This window comes from Rattus norvegicus, chromosome 7, assembly GCF_021556685.1.
Source record: "Rattus norvegicus strain SHRSP/BbbUtx chromosome 7, alternate assembly SHRSP_T2T, whole genome shotgun sequence".
Lineage (NCBI taxonomy): Eukaryota > Metazoa > Chordata > Mammalia > Rodentia > Muridae > Rattus > Rattus norvegicus.
The window spans coordinates 39,312,470-39,324,938 of NC_141540.1; positions in this window are offsets into that span (position 1 = coordinate 39,312,470).

Sequence of the window (12,469 nt, forward strand, 5' to 3'; positions counted from 1 at the left end):
GAAAGACAATCAATACAAACAGCTCACTCCTCTCACGGGCACAGAAGCCAGGTAATCAGGTGACCCTCCAGCTTACGCCAGACCAGAGGCTACAGATATAGGTGATCCATTAGCTTACACCAGACCAGAGGCTCTCTAAGCCTTACAGATGCTCACAAGCAAACCAAAAGCGAGACAGACAGCACAGATAGAGACAACACGGATACAGACAACCGTGGTACCTGACATCAAGCTCGAGCTGTTCCTCCGACCACCGTTCTGTCCTTTTCCAACAGATGATTCCTGTATTTTTGGATTTAACAGATGGTCCTGTCATTCACCCAACCTAGAAACAGCCCCCCTCATCATGGCTTCTACATTGCCATCGTTCCAACAGATCTACACCCGATGACTCCTACTCATCGTCAGCATGGCTCTCCCTTCCACTGTCACCAAAATCACTACGATTTTCCAAACCATTTTGAACACCATGTTGTTCCTCCTCAACCAGTTCCAGAGAGCGACTGCTTCTGTAGTGCGAACATTACAGAACTATCCCACTTAAAGCCTGCCATCAGCTCTCATTGTCAACAAGCTACACTCAGACTCAGGTAGCATTGACTTAACTCAGCGTTAAGTCAATCTGTTAAAGGGATGACATTTGGTTCAGCAACTACATCTTCCATAATTTCATGTATGGGCCTGACTCTATCTTCTAAACCTGGCTCCACCTTCTAGACCTGGCTCCACCTTCTAGACCTGGCCCCACCTTCTAGACCTGGCTCCACCTTCTAGACCTGGCCCCACCTTCTAGACCTGGCCCCACCTTCTACAACTGGCCCCACCTTCTAGAACTGACTCCACCTTCTAGAACTGACTCTACCTTCTAGACCTGGCTCCACCTTCTAGACCTGGCTCCACCTTCTAGACCTGGCCCCACCTTCTAGACCTGGCTCCACCTTCTAGACCTGGCTCCACCTTCTAGACCTGGCTCCACCTTCTAGACCTGGCCCCACCTTCTAGAACTGGCCCCACCTTCTAGACCTGGCTCCACCTTCTAGACCTGGCCCCACCTTCTAGAACTGGCCCCACCTTCTAGACCTGGCTCCACCTTCTAGACCTGGCTCCACCTTCTAGACCTGGCTCCACCTTCTAGACCTGGCCCCACCTTCTAGACCTGGCTCCACCTTCTAGACCTGGCCCCACCTTCTAGACCTGGCCCCACCTTCTACAACTGGCCCCACCTTCTAGAACTGACTCCACCTTCTAGAACTGACTCTACCTTCTAGACCTGGCTCCACCTTCTAGACCTGGCTCCACCTTCTAGACCTGGCCCCACCTTCTAGACCTGGCTCCACCTTCTAGACCTGGCTCCACCTTCTAGACCTGGCTCCACCTTCTAGACCTGGCCCCACCTTCTAGAACTGGCCCCACCTTCTAGACCTGGCTCCACCTTCTAGACCTGGCCCCACCTTCTAGAACTGGCCCCACCTTCTAGACCTGGCTCCACCTTCTAGACCTGGCTCCACCTTCTAGACCTGGCTCCACCTTCTAGACCTGGCCCCACCTTCTAGACCTGGCCCCACCTTCTAGACCTGGCCCCACCTTCTAGAACTGGCCCCACCTTCTAGAACTGGCCCCACCTTCTAGACCTGGCTCCACCTTCTAGAACTGGCCCCACCTTCTAGACCTGGCCACACCTTCTAGACCTGGCCACACCTTCTAGACCTGGCTCCACCCTTCTAGACCTGGCTCCACCTTCTAGACCTGGCTCCACCTTCTAGACCTGGCTCCACCTTCTAGACCTGGCCCCACCTTCTAGACCTGGCCCCACCTTCTAGAACTGGCCCCACCTTCTAGAACTGGCCCCACCTTCTAGAACTGGCCCCACCTTCTACAACTGGCCCCACCTTCTAGACCTGGCTCCACCTTCTAGAACTGGCTCCACCTTCTAGAACTGGCTCCACCTTCTAGAACTGGCCCCACCTTCTAGACCTGGCTCCACCTTCTAGACCTGGCTCCACCTTCTAGAACTGGCTCCACCTTCTAGACCTGGCCCCACCTTCTAGACCTGGCCCCACCTTCTAGACCTGGCCCCACCTTCTACAACTGGCCCCACCTTCTAGAACTGGCCCCACCTTCTAGAACTGGCCCCACCTTCTAGACCTGGCTCCACCTTCTAGAACTGGCTCCACCTTCTAGAACTGGCTCCACCTTCTAGAACTGGCTCCACCTTCTAGAACTGGCCCCACCTTCTAGACCTGGCTCCACCTTCTAGACCTGGCCCCACCTTCTAGAACTGGCCCCACCTTCTAGACCTGACTCCACCTTCTAGACTTGGCTCCTGTCTTCATACTCTCTTTGATGTCATAGCTCTTTAAAAATGAGGCTTATATGTCATCTCATGCCTTCAGACAGCCACTCTCCTCCCAACTTCTTCACATCCCCATCACATCATCTGGGAAACTGCTTAACTAGCTAATGCCATTTCTGCTGAGATGACCTCCCTGACACCCCACCCCTACCCCAGATCAGACACAGCCTTTCCCACAGACACCCCTTATTGTGTTCTTTATATCCTGTATATGGAATGTGTGGTTTGAGTAGGAACAGCCCCATAGACTGTGTTAGAATGTTTGGCCCATTCAGAGTGGCACTATAATGGGATGTGGCCTTGTTGTAATGGGCGTGGTCTTGTTTCAGTGGGCGTGGCCTTACTGGAGGAAGTGTGCTACTAGGGGATGGGCTATGAAGTCTCAGAAGCTCAAGCCCAGGCTTAGTGGCTCACAATCCCAGAAATACCTTCTGCCTACAAGCCCGTAGGTAGAGCCCTCAGCCATCTCTCCAGCACCATGTCTGCCTGTGCATCACCATACTTTCTGCCATGATGATAATGGAACTTTAAGCCAGCACCAGTGAAATGCCTTTCTTTGTAAGAGTTGCCATGGTCATGGTGTCTCTTCATAGCAATAGAAACTCCAAGACATGGAGTCTGTCAAGTCTCTCCTACCTTAGCTCAGAGAACAGGCCTTGTTTACTCTGATATTTTGGGTTCCCAGAAAGGTGCCTGGTGTATACAATATGCGCTCAATACATGTTGGTTCTGTTACTCTCTTTGGCTCCAACTATAGTGTCTTAGTTAGGGTTTTATGTTGTGAAGGGACACCATGACCACAACTCTCATGAAGGACAGCATTTGATCGGGGCTGGCTCATAGTTCAGAGGTTCAGTCCATTATCATCATGGCGGGAAGCATGACAGCATGCAGGCAGGAATGGTGCTAGAGAAGGAGCTGAGAGCTCTGTGTCTGAATCTGCAGGCAGCAGAGAGAGAGACACTGGACCAGCCTTGAGTGTCTGAAACCCCAAAACACACTACCCAGTGACACACTTCCTCCAACAAGGCCACACCTCCTAATAGTGCCCACTTCCTATGCATTCAAATGAGATTCTATAGGGGCCATTCCCATTCAAATCACTGCACATGGATTACTTTCTCTTGAAGCTCTGCAAGGAAATGGTCTCGCATGAGCAAAGGAAATCGAAGACTATTATCTCACCAGTCAGATCTTCCAGCGCTCCCTTACCTGTCTCTCCTCATCTTTCCCCCACAAATCAAAATTAACCCAGTAGGGGTTCTCATGCCTAAGATACTGAGTATCTGACCACACTTTGTACTCTGAAGTCATTCAATGCTCACAACAACCCCACAGGTAGGTGTCATTCTTCCCGTTTAACAGACGAGGGAACTGAAAACAGTTCTTCGCTCAAAGTATTTCACGATATTCATGATTCGATGAAATATATAGGAATCAGTTTTATGCTTGTTAATGCTTAAGAACCAGAGATTATGCGATAGGCTCAGAAGCCAATGAGCTGGCTGTATATAGTTTCTAAATGAAGTGAAGGGGAACTCGTATTTCTGGGCCCTTTAGATGCCTCATGGCTTACTTTACAGTGAAGCACTCAGTTACTGAGGAATGGACCAACGTGCTGTGAAGGGAATGGGATGTTCGGAATGGGACCAGCTGGTGGGCAAGCCTGCTGCGCTACCCTCTAACACTTGCCTTCCCCAGTGTGCCACCTATTCATCCCCACCGTGTGTCCAGTAGAAACAAACCAGGGCGCAGCCAAAGCCCTTTCTTTCCACCCACTCCTTACACTGCTCTACACCCTGCTCTGCTTGTCCAGGCCGGCAGTTGCCATGCAGGCACTCTTGAGCTTCCAGAAGAGTTCTCTTTATGAACAAAGAGTAAGCTCTATTTATTAGCCCTGACCAGCTTCTAGCCGCAACAGTTAACTTTATAGTCATTGCCTTTAGTCCTCACACATACCCTATCGAAGTAGATGGAGGCGTCTCACTTCAGACACTGGGAAACGGGGCTGTAGGTGAATGAGTTGTGCAATGTCTGTGTGTGTTCCTAATGCTCATTTAAGAAAATCACTGCAAGGTCGGTGGCTTAATGTAAAACCATCCTAGAGATCTCGAAGCCAGATCCTTAAAGGCAGCGTCCGTGGGCTAAGGTCAAGGTGCTGGGGAAAAGAGAAGAGGCCAGCAGTCCGCATGTCCCTTGGAAGGTGTGTTAGCAGAGTGGTTAGGTGAGAGCTGGGCCTGGACTGCCATAACCAGAGAGGCGAAGGTACCCATCCTCAATGGGGCCATGGGGAACAGAGAATGGCATATATTTGATGGCCCCGTTTGGAAGAGGAACAAAAAAAGAGATCTGGTGACGCCCAACTCTGGATGAGACCTTTAGGGCTAGCTAAATGACGTGTGATCTGTTGGGGGATGGTTTTGTTCACCGTGTGCTCAGATGCTTGGATGTCTGGTTGCAGGCTGGATAACGGACTGGTCAAGCATCTCTGATGTCAATGCTATGTAAACATTGTTTTTCTTTACCTCAGATTGGTTACTAAAGAGCCGATGAGTCAATTAGCTGGGCAGAAGAGAATAGGGAGGGACTTCCAGTCCCAGTCAGGGGATATACGGAAGAGAGAGTAGGGAGAAGGAAGGAGGAGGTGGAGAGACCATATGGAGGTACCAGGAGGATTCATCATGTAATCGTGATGAGAGAGCAGCCATGAGGATACACGGGGACCAGAGTGAACCAGGACAAGACCAGATTGCAAGTAACGATCCACATGGCTGGGTGGTAGCCTAGTCAGGTTAGACTAGCTCAGAACCTGTCCAGCTTAGGTTTGGGGCACCATTTGGGAGCTAAAATGGGTTAAAGCAAGCATAGAAATGCCATGTTCTTACCTGGGAGCAAAATGAGCATATAATGCCCCTAAGAATTACATTTACAGTGATCAGCATAACTGAGCTGCCCCTGGCTGAAGTGGGATCCCCTCCTTCACGGTCTCATCACAGACTCACTGTGTCCACTCCATTCTCCCTAACAAGGTGGTAGACAAGATAGCAAGATCTTTTGCAGGGAGCTAAGGACCTCCGCTGGCTGGCACTGGGCTTCAGCCTGCTCCTTTTCCTAGAGAGAGGCTCCCAGGGAACCCAGTTCCTTGCGGCCATTGTTTCAATACTGTGATAACCAGAAAGGGTGAGACTGTCTCCCTATTAGAATATCTTTGCTCATGCCAAGCTGGCTAAAGGCAATTCCACAAAACCCGATTTCCTTTTAGAAGAATTCACCTCTTAGATGTTTCACCATCCCCTAGTGTAGCACTGCCCGGAGACTAAGCCTTTAACACGCCAGCCTTTGGGAGGCATTTGCCCAAGCACAGTAGAACACGTCTCTAGGAGGTCCTATGGTGTTCAGCCTTGAGAACTGAGCCCTATACTAGAGAGATCTGGCTGTCAAAGCCTTTGAGCATAAAACACTGTAAGTCTGCTATGGAAGGATGAACTGTAAAGGTGCATGCTAAGAAAAGGGAAGCGGGTTAGCGAGCATCCGTCCTGATGTCGTTTCCAGACTCTACAACCGTGGTGATGTCACCTGAGTCCCCTGCACTTCACTTCTTTTAGATAACCAGACCTTGCAAGGGTGGTACAACGACCAACAAGACATCGTGAATGAAAAAGCCCTTAGCTAAGCCCGGCGTGCTAGCACACACCTTTGGTCCCAGCATGAGGAGGGAAGGCAGACAGGTGGATCTCTGTGAGTTTGAGGCTAGCCTGGTCTATGGATTAAGTTCCATGACTGTTAAACAAACAAACTCCGTTTGGGAAAGGGGGAGGAGGGAGAGAGAGAGAGAGAGAGAGAGAGAGAGAGAGAGAGAGAGAGAGAGAGAGAGAGAGGAGAGGGAGGAGAGAGGAGAGGAGAAGGAGAAGAGAGGAGAGGAGAGGAGAGGAGAGGAGGGGAGGGGAGGGGAGGGGAGGGGAGGGGAGGGGAGGAGAGGAGAGCAGAGGAGAGGGGAGGAGAGGAGAGCAGAGGAGAGGGGAGGAGAGGAGAGCAGAGGAGAAGAGAGGAGAGGAGAGGAGAGGAGGGGAGGGGAGGGGAGGAGAGGGGAGGAGAGGAGGAGAGGAGGGGAGGGGAGGGGAGGGGAGGAGAGCAGAGGAGAGGAGAGGAGGGGAGGGGAGGGGAGGGGAGGAGAGGAGAGCAGAGGAGAAGAGAGGAGAGGAGAGGAGAGGAGAGGAGAGGAGGGGAGGGGAGGAGAAGAGAGGAGAGGAGGGGAGGGGAGGGGAGGAGAGGAGAGCAGAGGAGAAGAGAGGAGAGGAGAGGAGAGGAGGGGAGGGGAGGAGAAGAGAGGAGGGGAGGGGAGGGGAGGGGAGGAGAGGAGAGCGGAGGAGAAGAGAGGAGAGGAGAGGAGAGCAGAGGAGAGGAGGGGAGGGGAGGGGAGGGGAGGAGAGGAGAGCAGAGGGGAGGGGAGGGGAGGGGAGGGGAGGAGAGGAGAGGAGCCCCTAGCTATATGCTGACTGGTCCCCGACAGAGGGCACTGTAGCCTTCTCTGCAACCCACCCACCTCTGTAGAATGGAGCTGGCCGAGCCTCTACTAAGAATAGAATTCCTTTGGATCTTGTTTTCCAGCTCAGAGAATATCAGATTTGCTTGCTTCTTGGCTGTGTCTGTCTTTTGCTTCCTTAAAGGTGTCTTTTTAGTTTTTTTTTTTTAACTTAACATTTCTACTACTCCCAGTGTTTGATCACGCCAAGGCCAGGAGGTAGATGCGGATACTTCTGATCTTCCGCGCTGCTTTTGGGAGGCCAGGATGTTACTAGGCTTTCTTGGTCGATGCCAAGCTATCTAGCTGTAAGCTGAAGGCAAAAAAAAAAAAAAAAAAAAAAAAAAAAATAGTGAAGAAGCCCTTGGAAGGAAACTGTGTTTAGTATGTGGTTGGAGGTGGGAATCGAGAAGTTTCCTCTGAGCTGAGGCTAGCAAGGAGAAATCTAAAAAAATTGGATGTGACAGAAGAAGAAAAAAATGTTTCTAATGGGAAGACTTCCTAGAGATGGAAAGAGACGGAGGTCTTGGCCTCTGTTGTCTGTCTGAGGGTGTGGATGGTACTCTGGGCCTCGCTCTTCCTCTGCTGATTGTTTTAGTTCTTGAGGGCATTAGGAGATGGGGCTGAATCATCGTTTGGACTGAAGCAGGCGGGGCTGGCCCAGGCAGCTCTGCCTCAGACCGTGGGGCTGGATTAATAGCATCAGTGGAAAGTGTTCCAACTAAAGAGGGAGTAGGGCTCTGGCAAGGTCACTTTCCATCAGGGACGGCCAAAGCTGATGTCACCAGGAGCTTGCAACCTGGGTCTGATTTCTCCCTTTCTTTTGTACTTTTTGTTTTGTTTTGCTCTTTTGAGACAGGGTTTCTCCGTGTAGCCCTGGCTGTACTGGAACTCACTCTGAAGAGCGGGCTGGCCTTGAACTCAGAGATCCACCTGCCTCTGCCTCCCAAGTGTGGGGCATTTTGTACTTTTTTTTTAAAGTTATAGAATGATGTCTTTTTTCCCAAAGCTCACCTCTTGTCGTTCATTCAAGAGGAAGCTTATTTTTCACCAACTCTATTGTACCACCCAACTTAGTTTTTAAAGATTGCACTTCCCAAATTGTGCTGAGCCAACAGGCACCCACCGTGGCTCTACACTGGGTTAGGAATTGAGGTAGGAATAGCAAGGACATCCAGGCATGGTACCATGCCTACCATCAAACTGAACAAGGGTATGAGAGTAACATGCATAGATTAATGCAAGGAAGATGATTCTTAGGAGCTCTCAGAGAAGTGGGAGGCAGGTGAACCCTTGAGTGGCCTGGGAAGACTGCCTGGCGGGGGTGATCTGTGAGGGAGCTGGGTAAGCATAGCTAGGCATAGTCAGGGCATTCCAGAAGGGAGAGAACACAGGAAGGGCCTGGGGTAATGAAAACAGAAATAGTAAACGGAACAAGTAATCATGGAAACAGGCTGTTTGTTGGGGTGTCCGGCCCCCTCCCCACAGGTGTAGAGATAACCTTGATAGAAACATGTAGTCCAAGCCTTTCTCACAGTTTATCTCCTGGGTAAAGGGGTGCTGCTTTCCCAAGATCACCTCAGACACTTGGACTGCAGCATCTCTGTTCCAACTAAGTTCTAGGGACCAATGGGACACCCACTGAAAGGGTGACACCCCATGGTAAAAGTAACCTTAGGGGCCAACAGGACACCCATTATAAGGGTGACCCTAGGGGCCAATCCACTGTAAGGGTGACCCAAGGAGACAACAGAACACCCTCTGTGAGGGTGACCCTAGGAGACAGCAGGACACCCATTGTAAGGGAGATCCTAGGAGACAACAGGACACCCATTGTAAGGGAGATCCTAGGAGACAACAGGACACTGCTCTAAGGGTGACCCTAGGAGACAACAGGACACTGCTCTAAGGGTGACCCTAGGAGACAACAGGACACTGCTCTAAGGGTGACCCTAGGAGACAACAGGACACTGCTCTAAGGGTGACCCTAGGAGACAACAGGACACTGCTCTAAGGGTGACCTTAAACCTAAGGTCCTTCGGACTCACATCACTTGACTCTAAGAGTGAATGTGAATTCCTTGCAGTGAAGTCTCTGGTAAATGGCTGGTTGCTGCTGGTATCCTTGGATTTCCTCTGACCTCTTCCCCTGCCACATCCCCAGCTCTTTCCCAATGGTCTCTGGAGCATCCATGTGTCCATAAGGCTTATTGTCTCCCGAGTGGATGGAGAGCTGCCCAGCTGAAACCTAAGGACCGGGTAGCCATCTGGCCGGCCTATTATCTCAATTAAATAGATGGCAGGCAGAGGGTGTAGAAACTCCCAGTTCCCATCTGGTGTGTGGAAATATCTGAGGCCTGCATCAAGAACTTGAGCGCCTGCTGGCCGCTAGGACGGACTGTCCTCTGGACCTGTGCCGGACACTGTGAGGTCAGGGCTGCAGGTGTGGTAGCTCATTTGGCTCTAGTGATGGAATGGCTGGGAGGGGGAGGGGGGAAAGGCTGAAACAGCCATAAAAGCATCGAGCCCTCTGTTGTGTGCCATTTATCAAAGTATCAAGAGATGCTGAGGGTGCGTATTCTGTCGGAATAGGAGTCGCGACAGGGAAAGAACGTTAAAAGTTCACCTCTGTATTAAAGATGGTCTCTTCAGAAGGGGCACGTGTGAAAATTCACATCACCTATTCAAAATTCTGATATGTGGCCTAACCCAGCCATTTTCATGGATTGAATGTCCTACTCAAGCATCGGGAGGAGTCAGACAGTGTAAGTCCGGTCCCTCATGTATAGTAGAAGTTAGTACCCCTCTGAAGAGGAAGGGTCTAGTAACACCATCCTCTATTTTCTCAAACTTAACTCTGGGATGACCGGCTCCTAACTCTGTTGGACTTTGGAATGTCTTGTTGTGGAGGTGGGCTAGCCAGGGCTACTATTAGGTCCAGAGCAGTATTTTCTTAAGAAACTACAAGGCAACCCCCTCAGAAGGAGGGCCACTAACCACACTATAGGGTATGAGGGAAGGTGGCTGGGATTACGGTATACGCCTTTGCATGTAATTACTATTGTAATATGTGACTTACTACATCTTATATTCACGTAATTCTCTAACATGATCTTCCTGAGATTTTTGTGATTTGGAGGGGCAGGTGTTGTTATTTGGTAATCAAAGAACCTATAGTTCAGAGACATTGCCATTTGAGTCTCACACAGAGTAGACAGAGGCCCATGCATTCAGACCCCAGCACAGGGCTGTCTGACAGGCCCTGCACAATGGTCCCTCCTCTGCTTCTCCCCTGCTGTATTCGATCTCATTTTGTCCTTATTAGCTCTGCTCCAGCACATTGATATCCTGGACATACTTCTACTTCAGGGCTCAGGTCACCCTTCTATGCCCACATCCTCCTTCCTCTAGGCTTTTGCTCAAATAATTCCTTTCCCAGAATGCATCCTGTGATGGGTAAGCTTCAGGTTGACTGAATTTAGAGTAGCCTGGGAGATACATCTCTGGATATGTTAGTGAGGGCATTTCTAGACAGGTTTAATTGTGGAATGTTATCCTGAATGTGGTGGTACCATCCCATGGACTTGGGTCTCAAACTGACTAAGAAAGAGAAAATGAGGAACTGGGCTAAGTACCAGTCTTCATCTCTTTGCTTCTTGTTTGTGGTCATAATGTGACCGTATCGTGATGCTCTTGCCTCTGTCCCTTTACTAGTGTTGATGATCATACCCTCAAACTGTGAGCCCAAACAAACCCTTCCTTAAATTACTTCTTGTCAGATAATTGGGTATAAGGAGACAGTAACTAATACACCTCCTTGGGTTACCCCATGTAGAACTTCTCCCCCTCCTTATCTTATTTGTCTAGCTGATATATATCTGCTATTTATCTATATCCTTTTATGTCTAATTTGTATCTATGCCCATTTCCATCTATCCTACAAGGTCTTTAAAACTGTAGTAAAATGCAGGTAACACCACTTTAACAGTTTTGCAGTATGCAACTCAGTGAAATTAAGTAGATTTGCAACAATGTAACAATGGCTACCACCCTTCTCCAAACCTCTTTTCATTTTGCAGAATAAAAACTCTAAACCTATAAAACAATAACCTCTCCTCTCCCCCACCTTCTGGAAGATCTCATTCTATCCATTCTCTGTCTCTGACATGTTGACTATTCATGCTAGTGGAATCATACAATAATTGCCTCTTAGGGACTGACTTAGCTCCTTGGCATATTGTCCTCAAGATTCACCCACATGAGTCAGGCTACTTTTTTTTATGGCTGAGTAATACTGCATCATATGCATACCCCCAACTTTGCTCATGTTTTCATCCTTTGAAGGACCGGGTTGCTTCCACCCTTTGGCGGTTGTGAGGAGCACTGTAAGCATGGTGTCTTAGGGTTACATTGCTGTGAAGAGACACCATGACCAAAGGACAACATCTAGCTGAGTCTGGCTTATAGTTTTCAGAGGTTCAGTCCATTATCATCAAGGAAGAAGCATGGCAGCATCCAGGCAGACATGACTGACGCTGGAGGAGCTGAGAGTTCTACATCTTGTTCCAAAGTCAAACAGGAGAAGACTGGCTCCATGTGGCTAGGAGGAGGGCCTCAAAGCACATGCCTACAATGACATACTTCCTCCAACAAGGCCACACCCACTCCAACAAGGCCACACCTTCTAATAGTGCAATTCCCTGGGCCAAACATATTCAAGCCATCACACAAAGGCATACACATACGTCTTCAAGATCCCACTTTTAGATCTTGGAGTCCATACTAGAAATGGAATGCTTGTACGTGTGGTAATTCTGTTTTTGTTTTTGTTTTTGTTTGTTTGTTTGTTTGTTTGTTTTGAGGAACTGCCATTTTGTTCCTCACAGCAGCAGTAACATTTCTCGGTCTGACTAACAGAGCACACAGGTTCCTGTTTCCCATGATCCTCATGAGGACTTGTTAATCCACTTCTTCATCCTCAGCCATCCTAATAGTTGTGATATGATAGCTCATTATACCTTTAGTTTGTTTTACCCTGATGATTCATGAAAATGATTGTGTTTTTCTGTGCTTGTGGGTGTTTTGTATATTTTCTTTGAAGAGCCCTTTGCCTGGTTTTGGGTTTAGGGCTTTTTGTTTGTTTGTTTGTTTTTGTTTTTGTAGTGCTAGGCATTGAACCTAGGATCCCGTGATGCCAGGGGAGCCTCCTCAGCCACTGAACCACAGACCTAGCATTTGCCCATTTTTAAGGCCAGGCTGTGCGGTAATTTTTGTTACTGCTTTAAGCTGTAGGAGCTCTGTATGTCTTCTCATCCAGAAAACTTATTTTTTGAGGATGAGCTTGGCTGGCCTCAGACTCAAGATTTTCCTGCCTCAGTATCTAGAGTTTAGGGGTTATAGGTGTGTGCCAACAATCTGGTTCACACTGGTATATTTTTAATAAGGTGTTACTGGGCTGGGGATGTAGGTCAGTTAGCAGAGTGCTTGTGTAGCATACATGAGGCCCTGGGTTTGATCCCCAGTACCATAAACCAGGATTAGTGAATACACTTGTAATCCCAGCACTTGGGAACTGGAGGTAGGAGGATCAAATGT